Source organism: Pinus tabuliformis, chromosome J (assembly GCF_031772625.1).
Source record: "Pinus tabuliformis cultivar Carrire ecotype Pingquan chromosome J, CPIR1, whole genome shotgun sequence".
Taxonomy (NCBI): Eukaryota; Viridiplantae; Streptophyta; class Pinopsida; order Pinales; family Pinaceae; genus Pinus; species Pinus tabuliformis.
The window spans coordinates 468,732,176-468,752,689 of NC_142295.1; the positions used below are offsets into that span (position 1 = coordinate 468,732,176).

The 20,514-nt window shown below is 36.5% G+C and overlaps 1 pseudogene; it reads right to left on the minus strand.

Annotated features, from left to right (window-relative positions):
* The window catches only part of LOC149227864 (kinesin-like protein KIN-14R), a 41,530-nt pseudogene that overhangs the window by 2,017 nt on the left and 18,999 nt on the right, over window positions 1-20,514 (minus strand).

The window sequence follows — 20,514 nt, forward strand, 5'->3', positions numbered from 1 at the left end:
CATTATTCATACCAAACCTCAAAAGTATTTTCTCAACATACTTCTGTTGTGATAGCCACAGCTTACCATTACTCCTGTCTCTGAAAATCTCCATGCCCAAAATCTGTCTTGCCGCTCCTAGATCTTTCATATCGAACGTCCTTGCCATTTGAGTCTTCAACATGTTGATTTCTTCAATGCTTTTGCTTGCTAAAAGCATATCATCAACATATAACACTAAGATAATGAACATGCCATTATTTAACTGCTTAAAATAAACACAATGATCATATTCACTTCTTACATATTTCTGACTCAAGATGAAAGAATCAAACTTCTTATACCACTGCCGAGGCGACTGCTTCAGGCCATATAATGACTTCTTGAGCCTGCAGACAAATTTCGCATTGCGATGCTGAACAAACCCTTCCGGTTGTTCCATATATATTTCCTCATCTAAATCACCATGTAGAAATGCAGTCTTAACATCTAACTGCTGCAACTCCAAATCAAACAAAGCCACTAATGCTAACACAATTCTAATTGAAACAATTTTAACCACTGGTGAAAATATCTCATGAAAGTCTATGCCAGCTTTCTGAGAAAACCCTTTTGCAACCAGCCGAGCTTTGTACCTGTCTTCCGTATCATTCACACCCTGTTTCAGCTTGAAGACCCATTTGCACCCTACAGTTTTCCTGCCTTTCGGAAGTTCAACCAGATCCCACGTACCATTCTTACCTAAGGCCATCATTTCTTCCTTCATGGCTGCTTTCCATTTGTCACTATTTGAACCTTCTACAGCTTCCTGATAACACAAAGGTTCATCATCATTAGCGATCAAAGCAACTGAAGTAACATGATCATCATACCTTCTCGGACGGCGTTTGATCCTTGTAGACCTCCTTAAGAATGTTTCTGGTGCTTCCACAATTGGCTGTCTATCAACTGTAGGAATTTCTTCATGATCGCCATCTGAGACCTGTTCATGTCCTCCATCTGAACCCTGTTCATAATCTGATTCTGAAACCTGTTCATGACTAGAATCTGAACTATGGTCGTTATGACTATCATTAGAAATGCTGTCAAACTGAATATGCTGGAAATCAGATACATCATCCTGTTTCAATCTTCTATCTACATCTAACTGTACAAGAGAGGATTCATTAAACTTTACATCTCTGTTGATGATGATTTTGCGGGTAGTAGGATCCCACAATCTATATCCCTTCGTTCCATCACCATACCCAACAAAGATATACCTTTTAGACTTTGGATCTAATTTAGTTCGCTGATGTTTAGGCACTAGAGCATATGCATCACAACCAAACACTCTGAGTTTAGAATAGTCACAAGGGTGTCCTGTCCATACCTCTTGCGGAACCTTGCAGTCTATTGCCGTTGATGGAGACCGGTTTATCACATAACAAGCGGTTGCCACTGCTTCCATCCACAACTCCTTCGGAAACCCGGCGTTACTCAGCATACACCTTGCTCTCTCTAGAAGAGTCCTGTTCATGCGTTCAGCAACTCCATTTTGCTGAGGAGTATAAACCGTGGTCTTATGTCTTTTGATCCCTGCATCCTTGCAATAGCTGTCAAACTCGTTGGAGGAAAACTCACCACCATTGTCAGTTCTTAAACATTTTATAGTTCTACCAGTGTTTTTTTCTACCAATGCTCTAAACTGCTTGAAAACTGTAAATACATCAGACTTCTTTTTCAACATGTAGACCCAAACTTTCCGAGAAAATTCATCAATGAATGATACAAAATAAGACGAACCACCATATGAAGCTGTAGGAGCTGGACCCCACACATCTGAATGGATATAATCAAGTATGCCTTTACTAGTATGTTTGCCTGTTTTAAACTTTTGTTTACTTTTTTTACCAAACAGACAATGTTTACAGAAATCCAATTTTCCATATCTTAGATTACGAAGTAACTTTCGGTCAGCCAAAATTTTCAATCCTCTTTCACTCATATGCCCCAATCTTTGATGCCATAAGTGAATGGAACTACTGTCATGTTCAGACACAGACACATGATCTGACCCAGTTCTACCTTCTAACTGAAATAGATTTCCTACTTTCTTAGCTTTCATAACTAGTAAGATGCCTTTATAGATTTTCATAACTCCACCTTGAATTACAATTTTATATCCATTTGAATCAAGTGCTCCTAATGAAATCAAATTTTTCCTTAAATCTGGTACATGCCTCACGTCAGTTAATATTTTGGTTGTGCCATCAAACATTTGTAATTGTACACTTCCTATTCCAACAATACTGCAAGTGACATCATTACCCATGTACACGACTCCATCATCAACTGATCTATATGTTTTAAACCAATCTCTATGTATACACATGTGGTTAGATGCCCCAGAATCTAACAACCAATGTTGATCATGTTTTGAAACATTAACTAACAATACTTCATCACTCATACCTGAACCAGACACTGAACCTGTATCTGTGGTGTTGGCTTCCTTCTTTTCTGTCAAAGAGCCTTCTTTAGCAGCCTGCTTTCGCTTCCAACAATCCTTTTTTAGATGTCCAGCCTTGCCACAATGCCAGCACTTCGCCTTTGGCTTCTTTCCTTTGGATTTTGAGCGAGAGTCGCTATGCTTTCCCCCGGAGTGTCTCTCTTGTGAGCGACCTCTGGCCATCATTACCTCTGATGTAGAGGTGTCTGCATTCGACCTCTTTCTCGTCTCCTCAGCCAACAAGGCTCCAACAACATCGTGAAACTCAAGGATTTCTGATGTACTAGAACTTATGGAAGTAACAAAGTGATCCCAGGATTCAGGCAAAGAACATAATAGAGTTATTGCCTTATCCTCTGAATCAAATTTCACATCTAGACTGTTTAATTGCACCAACAAGGTATTAAAAACATTCAGGTGATCAGCAATTGAGGTACCTTCTTTCATCCGCAAACTGTAAAGCTGTCGTTTCAGGAGAATCCGATTTGTCAAAGATTTCGTCATATAGAGATTCTCAAGCTTCGTCCACAGGCCTGCGGCGGTTTTCTCTGACACAATGTTGAACAAAACATCGTCCGCCAGACATAACCAAATTGCGCTCAGAGCTCTATCATCCATCTCATCCCATTCATCCTCCGTCATGGAAGGAGGTCTTTTGTTTTTCCCCAACAGTGCTTTCGCCACACCTTGTTGAACCAGCAGATCGTGCATCTTCACCTTCCAGATCTCAAAATTATTCTTGCCATTAAATTTCTCAATTTCAAACCGGGCACTTTGAGTTTTCGCCATTGTATCAACAAAAAACACAATAATCTCCAATATCCAACCAGCAATAAAAAAAAAAAAAAAATTGCCTATGCCTCTGAACTTTTGCCTTTAAAAAACAAAAAAAACTGCCCCTTTATGAAACTTACGATTATGACTTTGGGTGGTTCGTTTTGTTTGAAAACTTATAACGCACTATGGTTACCTCTATTCCTTACACGATCTTTAACCAGCGCACCAGCAAAAATCTAATTGTGACATACTTCTCCACCGCATGTCTGAAATGTGCAGCAACAGTCACGACCACGCAGCAACAGTGACATTCAAACAAACACACCCTCCAGCGCGTCTCCACACCTCCAGCACGGGATGTTACACCTCCAGCAGCGCAATACCTCGACGCGCATAATTTTTATAACTCAACAACGGCTCCAGCAATCATGCAATCCGCACTCGGGTTGTTTGTCTCTGCAGCATGGCTATGCCTACCAGAAATGCCAAATGGCTAGCACCAGCTGCACGATATGCTACAAAACACGCAACCTCCACTGCGCCGATCGACCGAGGCTAGAAAACACACAATCAATAGTCCGTTTCAAAGTAGCCAGCGCTCCACTTTCAGCACTTGCTGCACCTCCAACTGCTATGATACCAATTGTTGGTTCAGGTGCACAGCAAACAACATAAACACACAACAGAAACTCAAACACATATGACACAGTATTTAACGTGGTTCACCCAACCAATCTGGGCTACGTCCACCAAACATAGGCATAAGGAGTTTATTAATCAAATTGGAGATTACATCAAGAAATCCTCACACTCTCTTAGCAAACATCCGAATGGTTGCCTGTTATATAGCCTAGAGAATCTAACAGCCTCATTAATTCCCTCACATCAAATATAGGAGGCATTAACTCCCTCCCAACAACCTGGAGTTAATCTAGGACCTGAATTCCTATTGTTGTCACCAGCTGAGATTTTTCCTATTTCATTACAAACATGATATCTCAACAATTGCCTAACTAGTTGATATTATCATATAAATCAAGTAATTCTCACATGAAAAAATAAAATAATGTAATTTTATTTGAGTGGATCTTAAACTATTCAGATAAGTACTTTCTCTCACATAAACAATAAGATAAATTTTGATAATTTCTTTAAGCACGTTATCAACTATTTTAGAAATTGGTATTGTTTGACTCAATTTAGTCAATATTTTTTATTCAACAAAACTTCCCAATAATTTGTAGCATAGGGGAAAGTTTATTATGTGTTCTTCACTGAATTTAACCTAATTTATCCATTTTATGTAACACTGTGAAGTGAGCCTTGATGAAAGAATGTGCACCAATGAGAACGACTACTATTTTCATTAGAATTGGTAGACCCACTGGCCCTGCACCATTCCCAGTTTGGAAAACATCTGAAACCTCATTCATATTGTGTATTTGTACTTCAACAAGGCCTGGAACATGATGGACACCTTTAGCTACCTTGTTTTACTTCAAGCCTAACAATAGACCACGAAGTCATTATCAATTCAATATACTAAAATTGTTGCATAGAATAGAATAGTATATTTATCAAATCTATCTCATCTTTGTTCAAGAAACTAGAAATGAACTTAAAAACCAAGAAAAATAGAATTTACTTTTTAACAGTATGCCCTTGCTGAGTTGGGGATGCAAGTAGATCATGAATCTACTCATTGTAAACTTCCAATACACTTACTGAGATATCATATTTAAATAATCCATTTCTCTCATTAGCGACATGAAAGAGCTCCTCCAATGTTTGAGAGTTTACAACCCTATCGTCATGTGTTCTCACCATGGTAAATGTCTTCCCAGTTGCAGTTTTCCCATACGCAAAGATACATACATTATACCCATTCAAAAATGACATGACAACTGGTGCAATGTCGACAGAAACAACCACTGCCCATGGAAATATCTCTAATCAATGAATTTGTCTACTTATTAATAAAAAAATTTAGATCCAAAAGATATTATTCTATACATCTTACCTTGATTTCCTTGATTAGTCAATACTAAAAACGCGATCAAATTTGAACACTTTCTTTCAATAACCATTAAGATGATGCTTAGTTCATTGTCTCTATTTGTATCAAATTCTGCCACTGCAGAAGCTCCCACTAATATTTCTCCATCACTCAATGGACAACATCTAAGGAATGCTCTAATGTTTCCTGAAAGAGAGTAGAAAATCACTTTATCTAACGTGCTAATCCTTTTATAATGCATAACCAGAATGAAATCAGCTAATTGCCTGTAAGATTCAGTACTTTATTTTAAAGCTTTCTCCTTTACATTGTCTCTGGTTGAAATTCTTATTGAGATATTCACAGTGAAGAACTTAACAACTTTATAAAAAATAATAAAATGTTAGCAATGATTTTCTTAGAAACAAAATATTTATCACACTTACCAAGAGATTTCATAGTAGATTTCATCCCAACAATGTCACGGATAGCACTAGCACATTTATGTGTCTCTTCCTAAAGGTTATCATAACCTCTCTTTACTATTTTCTACCAATTATATGACAATATTATTGATAGAATATCTGATAAGGTGCAGTACAAGAAGAAGACTCAACTTAAATTTTTACACTAATATTATTTAATACCAAAGTTTCCTGAATTTTAGCCTTCAAGTATTCAACTGATGAAGCCCAAAAAAATTATGCCTTTGGTATGTGTCCTGAAGCTCCCTTGATTGAGAAGTTTTTCCTTCTATAGATTGATCTGTAACAAGGAAATATTTGAATCAAATAATTCCAATTCAATGGCTTATCAGTAATAAGAAAAAAAAATCAATTTGTTCCACCTAAACGTTCAACATGAAATGACATGTTATCGAGTTCAGTCCTCAGGTTTTCATTTTGATAATTAGGGTCATTAAGGGACATGTAGGCCTCATGACATTCATATTTATTCAACTCATACTCCCTAGTAAGCTCTTAAATATTCCTTTCATCCTCCACTATACATTTGGGAGTTTTCCTTATAATCTACAAACCAATCAACATAACTAATGTTAATCCATCTCAAGTGTATTTAAAAGAACAACGAGGATGGCTCTACCAACATCTCTCAATATATTGTGTTCCTAGTTTTCGTCAGTCCTAGCTATCTAGAATTGAGCATTAAAAAATCCTCCATTTGCATCGCATGTAGCCACATAAAAGACTACTTTTGAGTCAGTCATAACTCCCTACCATCTGCGATTTGATTTCTAGCCCACATCATCAAATTAAAATAAGTGAGCATATCATATCAATTTACCCAAATGATAAAATATAAAATATATAATGGTAGTAATGTTCAGTTGGATCTCCCCAAGCAAAGGAAATCATTACACTGTTGTTTGAGCTTTTCAAGAATTGAGAAATCAAGTTCTTTTAAAAAATTCTAGCCAATTGGAAATATCTTATAAACAGATTCTGATTTCAATAACGAAAATCTAAAACATAACCTGAGTAGTTCCAATAAGGATGTTTTGGTTCATATACCCCATCTTTCTCAGTTCCTTAAATAGAAAAGATGTGAGTGAACTGGATGCACAAGATGCCTGTAATCCTTTTCTCTCTGAAAATACCCATCTACATGACCAGGACATGAATCCTCCCAAGCAAGTGAATACAAAGCTAGAGGAAAATGGTCATTCCAACCAAGAGGAATATTCGCATTCCACTTTTTCCTCAACTACAAGTGAAAAATTAATCAAACATTCTAAGCGAAAGTCTGGAAATGCAACTTTTGGAGTTGGTTTTAGCTTTAAACGTAATGAGAGAGTGAAACGTGAAGTGCTTTTCACAAAAGTAGAGGAAAAATTGAATGCAAAGGAAGCATAAAAAACTAATTGCAAGTTAAACCAAAGGAGATGCAAGAAGCTGAGATAAAGATGACTACGAAGAGTTTGACATTTAGAGCTTCTCCCTTGCCATATGTTTATCATGAAGAATCTCCATCGAAGGTTGAGCTGAAGAAGATACCTCTTACCCACCCAAAATACCCTAAGTTAGGGTGGAGAAAGAGCTATGCTGGTGTAGAAATTGATGGTGATCCAAATCAAGTTTTGTAGAACATATCACTTTAATTTGAACCAGAAAAATAGAAATGGGTACTTGCAGACATGAAGAAAACTTCACATAATGACATGGATGGAAAGAGAACTACAGGGAGATCATTGAAAAAGGCATCTTGTGAAATTTTTTTACTGTAAAAGTCAAGTGAAAGGCATTTTAGCCTAAAACAAGAAATTTCAAACAATCCAGAAGACTAATGATCCAGATTTAAACAGGAACGCAATAAAATACAGAGATAACCATAAAGGCAGATATGCAGCGGAAATAATACTTCATTTCATTACTGTAAAATACTGAAATATGCTTACAAATAGAAATATAAATAACCCAGCTAGGGCGATGGTAGCTTATCTCTGAGAAGAGATGTGTCGGCTACATGCCTCTCAACTGTTTCGAACTGTGTTACAATGAGGCTCGAGGGCCTATTTATTGTTGAGAAACAATGGAAAACCCTTCACATTCCAAAACCTAACCCTAGAAGATGAAACGCCAAATTGTGGGCCCCGTTTTTGGGTAAGTTGGTACATCAACTTCCCGGGGTAGCGAATTGGTCGTACTATCTCCGTTTGACGCGCATGATAGCCCGTTGGAAAGATCTCTCCGAGGACTACGACGGAAAAGACGATTTTTATCGGAAAAATCGCTGGCGGTGGATTTCCCAAAAAACGTCGTTTAGGGCCTCAAAATGGCTCCGGAAGTTTAGGACCCGAAAAACTGCTAAAAATAGTAAACTACGCTATAATTAAGGAAACTGAAAAACTGAAAGAGACAATTGTGGGGGTCCAAATGGGATAGGTGGGTGGCCACCAACATCCACCTCGATCAACTAACCTGTTGATGAATCTACCAAAGATGGTAATTAAATCACAAGCATTGATTCAAAAAATTCTTCTAACAGAAGTGGCATGAATTTATTAACTTTGCACAAATTTGATGTCGTTGAAGATTCAAAGGAAACCAAACCTTTAGATGGGAAGATTGGAATTGGAAACACCACCAATGATAGAGACAATGAAACTTTGTTGAATTCTGAAGTTGTTGAAGAAGAACCAAATGGGACTAAACCTATAAGTAGGAAGAATGAGATTGCAAAGATTACTGAAGTGAGCCTCACTGTGCAAAAGTATGAAGCTATTGAAGAACCGATTGAAGCTAAAATATTACAAGGGAAGGACGAGATGCCAGAAACTAAGGTTCATATTGGAGAATTCAGGTTCTCTTATTGAACTTCTGAAGGGGTGACATATTGGAGGATTCAGGCTTTGTTACAGGGGTGTTAGCTAAAAATTTGCAGGTTACAAATGGCTTGCATCTGGAAAGTTAATCACACTCCCATGTTAATCCATGTAAGGGGTGGATCCAAGCAAAAAAACTGATATGAAACAAATGGACCCCAACTCTATTCGATCATCTCAACATGGTTCAGCTGAAGAAATGAATGGGAAGGGAATTAAGAATCCTAAAAAAGAACAATTTAAATCTATGATGCCCTACTTCAAGAATTCAAAGATAGAGAAATGTAGAACTACCCCTTCAATGAAAATAAAGAAAGAAAACGATAATATAATTTGAACTATGTAAAATCGTGATTTGAGTTCTCGGTCACTCTTAAAAGATATCTACCTATATTTTGGAGTGAGTGGAGGTTGTTCCCTAAATGTTGTTCTTGTAGTCCTTGTCAAGGACGTCTTCCAATGGTTTCAATGTTGATAATAAAATACTTTTTACTGCATTTCTACTACAATATTTATTTTTGTATTGATAAGGTTTGTAGTTGTGTAGGTTGAAAGAAAACAACAATAATCTGTAATGTGAGAGTGTGTTTACCTCTTGTTTCAAATTCCTTATGGGGAGAAGCATAGTTGAAAAAAAAAAAAAAAAAAAATACTTTGAAGCATTGAGTTTGTTGAGGGGCTAGCTCTATATATATCATACTTGTAATTACACAACTTTGTTTCATATGTTCGACTAATGGGTAATGTTGATCTACTATACTTGTTATACTATATAAAACATTGATTCTACTTCCATTACTAGCTAAAAAAAGATGTTTTGTTTCCTAACCTGGTACAAGATGGCTAGCAAAGTCCTATCAGTGAGATTTTCTTAGTTCTAGTGACATGGAACATCCTCAAAACTTTATCCCAACAGAAATGTCTTGGAAAGTGGCTTTTGTTAGAAGGATTCCCATCATGAGGTAAGCATGCTAACCAAGTAAAAATAATGGGGTGAATTTTCAACATGGTGTAAGAGCAAGGTCTGGAAATTGATTGGCAGTGACTAGCAGATCTAAGCCAAAATGGGGCTTGAAAGGAGGTGTTGAATCATCACAACATTAGCCCCTAAATGACATTCATAAGCCCCTAAATTTCTCAAAATCCCCGTGGTTCTGAAAGGAAATTCACAGACCACCATCTTCCAATTTTCAACTTCATTAAACCTTAAAAACCATAAAAAGGCAAACAAATAACCAACATTAAAAATAATGAAGGGCTTTCATTTCAATTACCAATTGAGAATTCTTCCTTCATTATTCATAAATATTGACCTCTCCTTCGTCAATCTCGACCAGGATATCCTTAGGATCAATTCCATCCACCATGTAGCGGACGGAGAGGCCTTGTGCTTCAATAAGGCCTGCAACATTATGGACACCTTCTGATACCTTGATTTACTTCAAGCCTAACGACAGAACATAGAGTCATTCTCAATTAAATGTACTAAAATTGTTTCATAGAATAGAAGAGTATATGTATCAAATCTATCTCATCTTTTTTCAGGAAACTAGAAATGAACTTAAGCACCAACAAACATAGAAGTTACTTTTTAACAATATGACCTAATTGAGTTAGGGTGCAAGTAGATCATGAATCTTCTCATTGTAAACTTCCAATACGCTTACTGAGATATTGTATTTAAATAATCAATTTCTCTCATTAGCTACATGAAAGAGCTCCTCTAATGTTCGATAGTTTACTCCCCTATCATCATGTGTTCCCTCCATGGTAAATGTCTTCCCAGTTCCAGTTTGCCCATACAAAAAGATACACACATTATACCCATCCAAAACTAAATGACAACTAGTGCAGTATCAGCAGAAACAACCATTGCCCATGGAAATAGCTCTAATCAATGAATTTGTGAACTTATTAATAATAAATTTCAGATCCAAAAGATATTATTTTGTACATATTACCTTGATTTTCTTGATTAGTAAATACTAAAAACACGATAAAATTTGAACACTTTCTTTGAAGAACCATTAACAGGATGCTTAGTTCATTGTCTCTATTTGTATCAAATTCTGCCACTGGAGAAGCTCCCGATGATATTTCTCCATCACTTAATGGACAACATCTACACAATGCTCTGATGTTTCCTGAGAAATACCAGAAAATCACGTTATCTAACATGTGAATCCTTGTGTAGTGCATAAAATGAATGCAATCAACAAGTCGCCTGTAATACTCAACACTTTATTTTAAATCTTTTTTCCTTTACATTGTCACTTTTTTGAACTTCTTCTTGAGATATTCACACTGCAAAACTTAACAACTTCATAAAAATTAATAAAACGTTAGCAATGATTTTCTCAAAAATAGAATATTTATCACACTTACCTAGAGATTGCAAAGCAGATGTTACCCCAACAATGTTAGGGATAGCACTGGCACATTTATGTGCCTCTTCTGAAATGTTATCATAATCTCCTTTATTAGTTTCTGCCAAGTATTTGACAAGATTATTCATAGAATATATGACGAGGTTTAGTATAGGTAGAAGACTCAACTTAAATTTGTATGCTAGTATTATTCAATACCAAAGTCATGTGAATGTTAGCCTTCAAGTCTTCAACTGATGAAGCCCAAAAAATATTATGTCTTGGTATGTGTCTTGAAGATCCCTTAATTGAGAAGTTTAGCCTTCTATACCTTGATCTGTAACAAGGAAATTTTTGCATTAGGTAATTCCAATTCATTGGCTTATAAGTAATAAGAAAAAAAGATCAATTTGTTCCACCTAAACATTCAACATGAAATGACATGTTATCAAGTTCAGCCCTCGGGTTTTCATTTTGGAAATTAGGTTCATTAAGGGACATCAAGGCCTTGTGCAATTCATTTTTCTTCAATTCATACTCCCTAGTAATCTCTTCAATCTTCCTTGTATACTCCACTATACATTTGGTAGTTTTCCTTCTAATCTACAAACTAATCAGCATAACTAATGTTAATCCATCTCAAGAGTATTTAAAAGAAGTAAAAGGATGGATCTGCCAACATCTCTCAATATGTTGTGTTCCTAGTTTTCATCAGTCCTAGCTATCTAGAATTGAGCATTCAAAAATCCTCCATTTGCATTGCTTGTAGCCATATGAGGACTATTTTTGAGATAGTCAAGACTTCCTACCATCTACGATTTGATTTGATCATATCAGATCAATTTACCCAAATGATAAAATCTATAATGGTAGTAAGGTATAGTTGTATCTCCCCAGGTGAAGGAAATCATTGCAATGTTTTTTAAGTTTTTCAAGACCTAAGAAACCAAGTTCTTTTAAAATATTCTAGCCAATTGGTGATATCTTCTAAATAGATTATGATTTCAAGGGTGCAAATTGAGAATATGACGTGAACAATTACAATAAGTATGTTTTGGTTCTGATACCCCATCTTCTTCAATTTCTAAAATGGACGAGATGTTAGTTAGTTGGATACACAAGTTGCCTCCAATCCTTTTCTCAATTAAAATACGCATCTACATGACCAAAATGTGAATCCTCCCAAGCAAGTGAATACAAAGCTATAGGAAGATGATCATTCCAACTAGGAGGAAGATCCTCATTCCACATTTTACTCAACCTCAATTGCAAAATCAATCAGAGATTCTAAAGGCAAGTATGGCAGTACTCCTTCTAGAGCTTTTTTCAGCTTTAGATGTAAGGAGAGAGATGAGAAGTGTAAAGTTTTTTTCACAAAATTAGAGGAAATACTGAATGCAAAGGAAGTGAAGAAAAAAAAATAGCAAGTTAAACCAAAGGAGATACAAGAAGTTGAGATAAAGATGCTTCGGAAAAGTTTGACATTTAAAGCATCTCCCATGCCATCATTCTATCATGAAGCAGCTCCACCAAAGGTTGAGCTGAAGAAGGTACCTCTTACTCACCCAAAATAGCCCAAGTTAGGGCAGAGAAAGAGCTATGCTTGTGTAGAATTTGAAAGTGATCCAAATCAAGTTTGTATAACATCTCGCTTTAATTTCGACCAAAAAAAGAGCAATTGATATGTGTAGACATGAAGGCAACTACAGATAAGGACATGGCCAGAAAGAGAACTATCGGGATATCATTGAAAAAGGAATCTTCCAAAAAATATTTATCGTAAAAGTTCAGTGAAAGACCTTTTAGCCTCAAACAATAAATTTCAAACAATCCAAAAGACTCACCTCTTGATGAATCTACCAAGGATGGTAATTAAATCACAAGCACTGATTCAAAAAATTCTTCTGGCAGAAGTAATATGAATGGATTAATTCTACAGAAATTTTAAGTTGTTGAAGATAAAAAAGAAACCAAACCTTTATATGGAAAGATTGGAATTGGAAACACCACCAATGATAGATACAATGAAACTTTGTTGAATTCTAAACTTGTTGAAGAAGAACCAAATGGGGCTAGACCTCTAAGTAGGAAGAATGAGATTGTAGAGACTATTGAAGTGAGCCTAACTGTGGAGAAGTATGAAGTTATTGAAGAACTGATTGAAGCTAAAATATTACAAAGGGGGGATGAGATGCCAGAAACAAAGGTTCAAGGTGACACATTGGAGGATTCAGGTTCTCTGATTGAAACTTCTGAATGTGGCAACAACACATCAGGTTTTGTTACTGGGGTGTTAGCTGAAAATTTGTAGGTTAGAGATGACTTTCATTTGGAAAGTGAATCCTACTCCTATGCTAATTAACATAAGGGGCGGATCCAAGATAACAAAAATGACATGAAACAAATGGACCCCAACTCTGTTGAATCATCTCAACATGTTCCAGCTGAAGAAATGAATGGGGAGGGAATTAAGAATCCTAAAAAAGAACAACTTAATGGTATGATGCCCTACTTCAAGAACTCAAATAGAGAGAATGGCAGAACTACCCCTTCAAAGAAAATAAACAAAGGAAATGATAATATGATTTTAACTATGTATAGTCGTGATTTGAGTTCTTTGTTTCTCTTAAAAAATATCTAATTGTATTTTTGACTGAGTGGAGGTTGTTCCCTAAATGTCATTCTTGCAAACCCTGTCAAGGATGTCTATGTTAAAATTGGAAACTAGGGAGAAATCCGAATTTTGATAGCTCCTTTGAGGGATATAATTATGGCATTGAATTCCTCTTTTCGAGAGGACCAAAATCGATCTAAAGATCATCGAATTTGGTTAATGAGAAGTGTGATTTTGAATTTATGTAAAATTAACAAGGATGACCTCCTATATGTCATTTCAATAAACCCCAAGAGTCACTTATCTTCAACCACATTGAATTGTATATATAAAGGATCCTTCTCCCTCAATTTGTACACAACTCACTGGAAAATATGTCTGAGGAAGTCGCAGGTCTGAGGAAGGATTATTTGTGGGTTATCTTCTGCTCTAGGGACGAGTCTCTCCAAGAAAGACAGCCACGGGTCTGAGGAAGGTTTTCTTCTGAGTTATTCTCTGCATAAGGGTCAAGTTCCCTTAGATAATTAGTCACAGGATTTTCATGACTATTTGTATGGGTATCTTTGTGTCTCCATCAAGGTCAAATCATAGCAGGTATGAAGCCCCACTTCAGAGGAGCTTTGTTTAACATTTTGGGCTCATTTTTTTTGGGTATCTCTATCCTTCAACAAGTCACAACCCTAGCTATGTGCTCCAGGAGGGTCGTAGGCCTTGTGAATCTTAGACAGGGCTTTGGAAGGCTGATATGAGGTTGCATGAATTAATTTCTTGGATAAGGGACAATATCATTTCCCATTCCAACAGTTAGTTAGAGGAAAGGTGCTAGAAGGAAGGTCGTTGTGTGAAGGAGGAATCCTCATCAGTTATCATTTCTACACCAACCATTGAAGTTTATACATGTGAAGATCTGCTTGAGAAAGGAAGGTTGCAGCTGAAGAAAGGATCCATGAGAAATCGAAGAAGGATGTGGCCATTTTCCATCAAACCCTCTCCAAGACATGAGAACAAAGAAATTTCATCATCAATATTTGTCTCTCTAGAATTGTACCTTTCAGCACAACTATGAATCTAAGTGAAGTATCATGAGATCTTCTCATTGGTAAATCATTTTGACCTTAAAATTATTGTACTCTCCCTCTAAGTAACATTTGATATTAATAATGGAATAATTGATTAAGGCTTTTCCCCATCTTGGTGTTTTTCCCTCGCTTGAGCCATATCCATGTGTACTCTTGTCTTGGCTTCTCCACTGCATCTATATTTTATATTTTTTCTTCAGTTACTGTCAATGTGATATTATGATATCATGATAAGAAATGAATCGATAATCGGGCTAATGTGGAAAATTGAAGTAATGGCCCCATGCAAAGAACATGTTAACCAAAATTAACATGGTAATAGAGCACTGGTAAGGATAAGCCCAAGCAAGGAGAAATCACTAGCAGAATGTTTTTGACAAGTATCCATGCATTTTTATCCTACAAATATGAATGTAATGATTCAAGAAGATCTCTCAAATTAATTATAAAGAGAGTGAAGGATGAAATTTTTGTCCCTGTGGGAGAAATTGACGAAAAGTCAATTAAATTTTTGTTAAGGCCACACTCGGGTTCCTTTAACTTTATTTTGTGTGAAAGATTTTCACTGAGCAATAATTATTGCTGGTTGTTGTCTGCATACCTTTCTAAACAATAAGTTGTTGCTAAACTTGGGTATTGTTGGAAGGATGTTTCCAAGTTCCCAAGGAGGAAGCTCAGTTCTCTGTTAAGGAAAATTTCTACAACTTGGCAAGTTTCCTGCGATCATGAAGTAATTTCATGTGGCAGCGTGTGATATTCTTATCTAGGTATTTCGGGCCTCCAAAGGACAAACCTCAAACCTACTCCTAGTTTCCTAAGTTCAGATTTTTCAAGAGTATGTCTAAGAAAAAAGATGATGGTTGAAGATATCTATTCATCCCTGTAAGATATCCTGTGCAAGAACAGGTTATATCCAGGGCTACTTACATTCTAATAATATGCAAGTTCAAAGCAATAAAAGGGACAAGCCTATGTCAAACATTTTCTAAGAACATTTCAACCTTCATAACCTTTGATTGAAGTATTTTAGTCTCTTTGATCAGTTCCCTAGCATTATAATTTCAACCTTTAAAGAAGAAAAATAGAGGCTCATTGATCATTTGTGGCATCTCTTAAGATCAGTTGTCACATCAAGGAACTCTTGTATTTTGTTTACAGCATAATCATTATCTAAAGACTTTCATTGACAAAGCACCGAGATCAATTCGACCCTCCTAATACTTTGAGTTATTTAGTTGCAACGTTAGACTGTTGATATCTTGTGAAGATAGAAATATTTTTAGTGGCTGAAATTAATCCCATGACATATTTTTTTTTTAAATTATATGCCTTTATTCAAAGACATTTCAAGGGCAACTACTCATTAAAATAAGATGATCCGTAATTCATCACAGTAATTTGTTGGGCTGATAATATGGGCACATCTAAGTGGTGTATCTCTTGAGGTCCTCCTTTATATCTACAAATTGGATGGATCTCATGATGACCAGGTTGTTAGATGGAAACTTTGCATTTTGGAAAGACAAGGTTAGGCTTGTGATCTCCCTGAGAAAGAAGGAGTAACCAATATGTTTATTGAAATATATATTTTGTTGGGTAAATCCATGAGGCTTCCATTGATGATCCGGTCATCAATATCATCACCTAGATCTAGTCTTAATATTTAGAAAGTAGCCTGGCTCTATCCCCTATATGAAGAGGTCTTTAGATAATATGGAGCACTGAGCTCTGGGAGCTCTAGAAGACTTGGGGTGCTTATTGAACTATGTGCGACCATAGGGTTAGTTGTTCAGCTTACCCTATAGGTGCACATGAACATGGTGAGTGGTTCACCTTCCCTTGTGACAAATGACATGTGTAAGATGACACATGTGTAGGGTGAGTGGTTTACCTTCCATTACTATTGATGACATATGCATAGGATGAGTGGCTCACCTTCTCTAATGACATATGATCATGATGAGTAGTTCACCTTCTCCTATGGCATATGAGCAGGCTGAGTGGTTCACCTTCTCCTACGGATACCCCAGTGAGAGATGCATGTAGGCATCTGTTGACATGTCAGTGGGACGTGGTTCATCCTTTCCCTAATATTGGTGTTTGGCATGCGTGTAGGATGTGGTTCATCCTTTCCCTATGTATGATTGTGATGTGCGATTGTAGTATGTGGTTAGTCCTTTCCCTATGTGCGGCTGTGAGTAAGATTTGATATATTCTTTCCATGTTATTGATTTAGTATCATCCTACCCATGTAGTCTAGATACATGGGAATTACCTCTCATCTCGCCAATGAGTTGGGAAAAGTGGTCAAGGACCATAGCACTATCGATGGTCACATAACGTACTTCTATACTCCCTATGACTAGGATTCTTGTTGTTCTTCAACTTGATCTGGTATCAAGTCTAATTAAGGTTTTACCTCTGGACTGAATTTTTGTCAATGGAGAGTGGTAAGGTCTTGTGACTCACTCTTGATCAATTCTTCTTTATTATTCGTATCAATGTTCAACAAAGTAGAGCAGAGAAAATTCAAGATATTCATATGATTCATGATGACATGATGATTAGTGACACAGTTGTTGGTTTGATAGGTGTGATTCTCCCTAGTTGAGGGGGAGTGTTAAAATTGGAAACTAGGGCCAAATCCCACATTGGAAAACTCCTTTGAGGAAGATAATTGTGGCATTGAATTCCATTTTTAGAGAGGACAAAAATTGACCTAAAAATCATCAAATTTGGTTAAGAATAAGTTTGATTTTGAATTTATGTAAAATTAACGAGGTCAACCTCCTATATGTTAGCTCAATAAACCCAATAGTCACGTTGCTTCAACCACATTAAATTGTATATATAAAGGAGCCTTCTCCCTCATTTTAGATGCAACAACTCGCTGGACAATATGTCTGAGGTAGCCGCAGGTCTGAGGAAGGAATATTTGTGGGTTATCTTCTGCTCTAGGACCAACTCTCTCCAAGTAGGAAAATTGCAGGTCTAAGGATGGTTTCTTTCTGACTTATTCTCTACATAAAGGCTGAGTTCCACAGATAATTAGCTACAGGGTATTAAGGATTATTTTTATGGGTATCTTTGTGTCTCCATCAAGGTCAAATCATAGCAGGGAGGAAGATGCACTTCAGAGGAGCTTTGTTTAATATTTTGGGCTCATTATGTTTTGGTATCTCTATACTTCAATAGGTCGTAACCCTAGTTGTGTCCTCTAGGAGGTCTACAGGCCTTTTAAATCTTAGACATGGGTTTGGAAGGCTGATAGGAGGCTGAAAGACTTAATTTCTTGCACATGGGACAATATGATTTCCCATTCCAGTAGCTAGTCAGAGGAAAGGTGTTAGAAGGAAGGTCATTGTGTGGAGGATCAACCCTCATCAGCTATCATTCCTACACCAGCCATTGAAGTTTATAAATTTGCAGATATGCTTGAGAAAGTAAGGTCACAACTAAAGAAATTACCCATGAGAAATGGAAGAAGGATGTGACCCTTTTACATCAAACCCTCTACAGGATTCTAGAATGCAAAAATTTCATCATCAATATTTTTCTTTCCAAAATTTCACCTTTCGTCACAACTATGTAACTAAGTGCAGTATCATGAGATATTCTCATTGGAAATTCATTTTGACCTTACAAGTATTGTACTCTCCCTCTGTTGAATCGTTGATACTAATAATGGAAGAATTCATTAAGGGTTTTCCCCATCTTGAAACTTTTCACTGGCTTGAGCCATATCCATGTGTACCTTTGTCTTGGCTTGTCCTCTGCATCTACCTTTTATTTTCTTTATTTAGTTATTGTCAATGTGATATTATGATATTATGATAAGAAATGAATTAATAATGGGGTCAATGTGGAAAATTGAAGTAATTGTCCCATGCAAAGAACATGTTAACCAAACTTAACAGTCTACCATTGGTTTTAGTGTTGATAAAATAATTTTTACTACATTTCTACTACAATATTTATTTTTGTATTGATACATTTTGTAGTTGTGCGGTTTGAAAGAAAAAAACAATAATCTGTAATGTGAGAGTGTGTTTACCCCCTGTTTCAAATTCCTTATGGGGAGCTGCATAGTCAGAAAAAGATAAAAATAAAAAATAAAAAATAAAAAAACTTTGAAGCACTGAGTTTGTTATGGGGTTAGCTCTGTATAAATATCATACTTGTAATGACACAAATTTGTTTCATAGGTTTGATTACTTGGTAATTTTGATCTACTATACTTGTTATACTATATAAAACATTGACTCTACTTCCATTACTAGCTAAAAAGATATTTTTTGGTTCTTGACGTGGTACACATTGGCTAGCAAAGTCCTATCAGTGATATTTGTTAGTTCTAGTGACATGGAACATTCTCCTCCCAACAGAAATTACTTTGAAAGTGTTTTGGTTGGAAGGATTCCCATCATGAGATAAGCATGCTAACCAAGTGCAAATACTAGGGTCAATTTTCAACATGGTGTAAGAGTGAGGCCTGGAAATTGATTGGAAATTACTAGGAGATCTAAGCCAAAGTGAGGCTTGAATAAAGTTGTTGGAGCATTGCAACATTAGCCCCTAAATGAAATTCACACACTCCCTAAATGTCTGAAAATCCCCATGGTTCTAAAATCAAATTCACATACCACATTCTCTAGTTTTCAACTTCATTAAACCTTAAAAACCCTAAACAAATGAACAAATATGAAACAATAAAAATAACAAAAGGCTTTCATTTCAATTACCAATTGAGAATTTTTCATTCATTCTTCAGAAATCTCGACCTCTCCTTCATCGATCTCAGCCTGGACATCCTTAGGATCAATTCCATCCACCATACAACTAAGGGAGAGGCATGTGCCCAGAATCACCTTTGTCATCCTGGACTATTCCTTCACCATGGACCTTGACCTCATAACCCTAGTGATTTTAATGAGTTTCTCCATTGAAATCTTACCTTTCCACCATAATTCTCTCTTAATGAGGGGCATAACTTATATCATAGGAATGATTGTTCCTTTTCTATTCTTGTAATGACCTCGGCTGATGAAACCTACTCTCTAATATACACCCTTATGTGCTAGATTTATCTGTTTCACCCCATGATTTATTACCAATGAAAGATTTATTGTAGGCACCACCTGACCTATCCTATGAATATGGTATAGGGAAACACAACAATAGGAAAAGAACAACGAGAAACGCAAAGACATCAAAACGGAAAGAGAAGATCATCAATTGGGTAGCCTGGTTAGTAAGACCGAATGGATGGGAGATCTAAGAGACATGTTATCATTATGCTTCCACTACCACCTAGCCCATGAATTCACTAGTCAAACAAGAGGAAAACAACCTTACGATTCATAGGGAGGGGGGCGTCATGCGGAAAGAGTCAATTTTGCGGACAAAGCTGACCTCCCTAGAAGCTAAGGCTTTCTAGTGACAAACAAGACAAGTAAACACTACCTTTCTCTAAATATGCATTTAGAATACAAGTAATCAGGTGTTTATAACATACCTTTAGTCCAACGCTTTGTTGTAGTTCAGCCTCACCGATCCGGATGAGCTCCTCCTTCTCTTCGAAACCTGCATTCACTAACAAGCCAAAAGATTACATAGCACCTGGATAACTTATAAAATAAAACATATTCATCATACAGACCAAGGAGTATATGAAACAAATCATGTATAACAATCTGTTGAGAAAAGTGAGCTTAATTGTATTAAGTGGAAACAAAAGAAACCATTACAACCTGAGCCTTGGTGTTGTGCAGGTCCCTCCCAGGGTCCAGCAAGAGTTTTCCTTTACTTTGATCAGCTCACCCACTTCCAAATAAGGCTAAGAAAGGATGGGAATCTCTCCTCTCAAGCT